Genomic DNA, 4,655 nt, shown 5'->3' with positions numbered 1-4,655 from the left:
TTGGTGAAGATCCAATGGAGACATCACGGTCATGAAGAATCAACATGGGAACTTGAAGAGAAGATGAAAGAGAAGTATCCAGAGCTTTTTCCCGAAGGTGAATAACTCAAATTTCGGGACGAAATTTTTTTTTAAGGGGGGTAGGATGTAACACCCCGTACTTTTCCTATGATGTGAGATAGTGTCTTAACACTAATGAGAGAACTGAGATGTCGAGATGCGAGATTACTTTTTTTTTTATGATTAGATAAGACAGATTGTCTTTTAAATAGAGATACGAGTGACTAAACCGAGAATAGAGTTAGAATGATGAGATTCGAGAAATGAGCTGAGAAAGAGATGCTGATTGAATTGAGTTGAGATTTTATTTTATTTCCGACTACCGGGAATAGATTTAACAGATACTGAGTTATCAGAGTTTGACTGACCTATTAAAGAGAATAGGTATAATGAGTCTGACTTAGAGTCAAGAAAGAAAGAGCGAGAACCCTGATGGAAAGAGTCGGTTTGAGAGATGTCTAGTTTGTTTGTTTGCCGACTGCTTTGATGTGACATTATGTGAAATTACGTGACTAATCGATTATGTGATTCTCGTGATGTGTGTCACTGTGACCGGGTTATTATGATTTTTTATTCGAGACCTTAGCATTTGGAATTTTGATTGAGTTTCCAAAGCAAGTATGGGTTATTTTTATCGAGAAATCGAATGACGCCGGTTTATGAAAATTTTTCCGGGCATAATATTTTTAAAATTATTTTCCTACGAAGAGGAATATTATGATTGAGTGAGTGCACTAATAATAGTGCTATGATCATTATTTTGGTCACATGAATAATTATACTATGGTATTTTATTAATGAGTGACTTTACCATAGTTTTGTGATTTTTATTTAATCACCCTTCACACTTTATTTAATTTTCCCATACTATATGTTATATGCTTAAATGACTAAGTATGGAATTAAGAGAGTAGAGATTGAGAGTATAGAGGATGAGAGAGTGGAGATGAGAGTGTAGAGATTAGAGAGAGATTAGAGAGAGAGAGAGAAAAGATTAGAGAGAGAAGAGGAAAGATTAGAGAGAGAAGATCATTAATTACCATATATTGCATAAGATATGCAAGATCAAAATAAATCTAGCAAAATCCAAACCTCTCTCTCCCTCACTAAATTTTCGGCCATCACCCCTCTCTCCCTCACTAAAAATTTCACCCAACACATACATACACTCATCATCTTCTTCACCTCACATATCCACCATTTTCCTCCATTAGAGCAACCTTCGAAGCTTACAAAAAAATACTACTAAACACCTCACATCACTCTAAAACTTTCCCTAAACACTATCTACCTTCAATTGATCAAGAAAATCCTTGAAGAAGAAGCTCCAAAGTAGAGTGAGAAAGTGAGAAAATTTTGGTAAGAACTTGGGTAAGTAATCATGTCTTTCTTAAAATCTTGTTTGAAAGATGATTGTGTAAGTGTATTCTTGAAGGATGAGCAAGAAAATCACCCCTCCTTTTCTTTTCCAAATTTTCGAAAAAATAGGGTCTCCACCCTTTCAAAATTTTTCCTTTTCTTTTCTTGTTTGGAGGTGAAAAATGAGAGTTATGTGATGTATATGGATGTTTGATATATGTTGTGAAATATGTGTCTTGAGATGTGAAATTTTTGATGGAAGTTAGTTTACCCTAAAAATGGTAACTTTTGAGTTAATGAGTTAAATGATGAATTGATGATATAAATGAGTCTATGAGGTGTAAATGATAATGATTGATGGATTAATTTAAGTATATGATGTCAATTGGAGTTTTTGATGTGAGTTAGTTTGTTAAAATTTAGGGTTATGTGTATATATGCCCTTATTTGTCAATTGATGGTTTTGATGTGAGAATAATTGGTTAAAAATGAAGGATCTTGGAGTAGATTAAAGATTGGTTTGTGTTTGTAAAAATTTCAAAGAGTTAGTTAGTAAAAATTAGGACTTTTTAGTCTATGTGATGTTTAAGTGTTTTTGCTTGGAATATATGTTTTTAAGCATGTTTGTAGTGTCTTTGTATTTTTGATTAAGTCTTTGGTAGGCTAAATAAAATTTTGGCTAAGTTTAGTTGGTATGATTTTTGAGTTTTTATATGATGTGATTTTGATGCTTGATAAAATGAGGTTTATTTGCTCTATGATCATTATGAGAAATTTTATCCATGTTTTGCTAAGAGTTTTATGTTGATACATGGATTTTCATAAAAATGTAATAAATATAGTTTTTATGATAAAAAGAGAGTAAATATGAGAATAATGAGATATATGATGAAAATGATCATATTTGAGTATTTGAGAATTTTCGAGCATGAAATTGAGAAGGAATTTGTTAGATATGTTCGTTGATGTGTTTTCTATGAGATTTGAGTGGATGACGAAAGAAAAGAGTCGAGATTGAGTATTACGAGTATTTTGATGTTTTTGATGTATTTGAATGTTTTTAAGTGCTTTAAGTGCTTAAAATGAGTTTTGATGTTTTTGCTTTGTTTAATTGTTGAGTTGAGCATGTTTACTTGTGTGTATGTTTCGGAGTCGTTTTTCACGACCCACTGACCTACTGTTTTCGAGGGGTTCTTGATACCCAAATGCCCTGAAACTTTTATGGTAGGTATATTTGAGAGTCTTGAGCACACCGGTAAAATTTCAAGTCATTTGGACTTCGTTTGCTATTTTTATAAAATGTAAAACTAAGACTGCTACATTCTGCCGAATTGTTCGGTGAGTAGCCAATAGAGTCATCGTTTCCAGTAGCTTTCCTTAGCATTCTGGAACCCAAATTTTTATGGTTGAGACCTTAGTGTCTTAGCTAAGTACCCACAAAATTTCAGACCGTTTTGACAACGTTTACTATTTTTCAAAAATCAAACTTTTCGGTTGCTAAAAACTGCCGAATATGGTAGACTGTAGTAAAACAGTCATATCTCCTAAAATACTTGGAGTTTTTGATCCTACTTTTTTTTAAATGAAACTGGACTCGAAGAGGTTTCTTTTGGTATGAGTTACGACCCCAGGAGAGGTCTGTACAGAGTCTGGTGAGGTTTTAAAGTTGAGTCAGTGCAGTGTAAAGCTTGTTTTTGACTTGTCTATGTGTGTTTTTAATATGCCTAAGTGTTTATACTTGTTTATGTGCTTGTTTGCTATAAGTTTGAGTCGAGTTGAGAGTTAAGTCGAGTATTGGATGTGTGAATCCTTAGAAGCCGAGTATACCTAGGGATTGAGTTTTAACGGGTAAATAGATGTTGAGTGAGAAGTTAGAGTAAAGAAGAGATTGGATTTAGAATTTGAGTTTCTGACTAAGGTTTGTTTTATCACATGAACTTTCGATGACGATGACGATGTGATGATGACATATGAAGGCCCGAGCGAGACGAAGCAGTAAGTTGCCTGATTTCTTTCCAGATTAAGCGAAGGACTTCAGGTGGGCAATATTTTGAGTATACAAATATTATCCGAGCTTTCTAAAATGATTTAATGATATAATGATGTTATGAGATTAACAAATGTTTTGAGATAAATGATATTTGAGAACTGTTTGACTTGCCAATTTTTGATGTTGAGCTTGTGTGTTACCCTCTACTGATGAGACGAGTTCGGTCCTGCCACAAGCGGGATTTTGTGCACAGAGGTGACTGTGAGCCGTCTTCGGGTCGGCCGGTCACGGTACTTGAGAGGGAGGCCTACTTCTCAGTACCTTTGATGATGATGAGTTGTAGATGTGGTACATGCATGTTGAGATCTTTGACAGCTGTCATTCATTCGTTTACTTATGATGTCATAATTATGAAAACTGCATGCACAGATTCTTTTAATGCTAATTTATTTCTGTGTGTTGCTGAGATGTGGCAAGTTTCAAACCTATAGCTCTAAGAGCATCTTTCTTGTTTTTCGGCTTTTGCCCACTGAGTATTATGTACTCACGCCCTGCATATATTTCTAAATGTGCAGGCTAAGCTGGGAGTGAGATTGGACTGGTGCTGATGGGGGAGAGTTTCAAATGATGTAAATTAAATTACTATTTTGCCTCGATGATAATAGAGTCTTGATGTTTGAATTACTTAGTTTCTTTTGAGATCAAGCAATACACTCACGGTTATGTGTCTTCATACATATAATCGGTTCGCCTTTTGCTGCGATACTCTGCAAATTATGCTTCCTTATGAAAAATGAACTATACGCGTTTTGTTTTTGTTCGTGAAATTCCTAATAATTAAAAAGTTATGACAATGTTGACGATTTTACCCTTGGGCTAATTTTATAAGATTTTCCTTAGCATGTTTTGACGTGAGCTTCCGCATGACGTTCACCTAGTTCTTCTTATCTTTCATTCTTTAAAAATAGTCGTATCGATACTCGTACCCCACTATTACTAGTGTCGGGTCTGCGGGCTGCGACAGGGTGGTATCAGAGCAGGTCATCTGCTCTGAGTCTATTGCTTGACTGAGTTGAACCTTTGATTACTGGTATCTTTTTAACTTGAGTACTAGTCTAATTTGAATTCTTAGGCTAGTTTGAGAGAGTCTTGATTGCTTCTACTCTTTTAAAATTGAGTATTAGTCTAATTTGGATTCTTAGACTAATTTGAGAAAGTTAGTTTGAAACGAAACCCCAGCACCCCA

At 34.7% G+C, this 4,655-nt stretch overlaps 1 long non-coding RNA gene across 2 annotated transcripts; it reads left to right on the top strand.

Annotated features, from left to right (window-relative positions):
• Nucleotides 1-314: 314 nt before the first annotated feature.
• On the top strand, nucleotides 315-4,225 carry LOC131005558 (uncharacterized). 2 transcript variants are annotated; one of them, XR_009095286.1, is made up of 3 exons: nucleotides 315-1,431; nucleotides 3,396-3,457; nucleotides 3,985-4,225. It is a non-coding gene; the product is annotated as an uncharacterized LOC131005558 (long non-coding RNA). The 2 variants fall into 2 exon arrangements; XR_009095285.1 differs by lacking the exon at nucleotides 315-1,431 and having other exon boundaries at nucleotides 2,512-3,457.
• The last annotated feature ends 430 nt before the right edge of the window (nucleotides 4,226-4,655 follow it).

This window comes from Salvia miltiorrhiza, chromosome 1 (assembly GCF_028751815.1).
Source record: "Salvia miltiorrhiza cultivar Shanhuang (shh) chromosome 1, IMPLAD_Smil_shh, whole genome shotgun sequence".
In the NCBI taxonomy this organism is placed as follows: domain Eukaryota; kingdom Viridiplantae; phylum Streptophyta; class Magnoliopsida; order Lamiales; family Lamiaceae; genus Salvia; species Salvia miltiorrhiza.
Note: the sequence above shows the minus strand (reverse complement) of the source record. Positions and strands in the feature narration are given on the sequence as shown.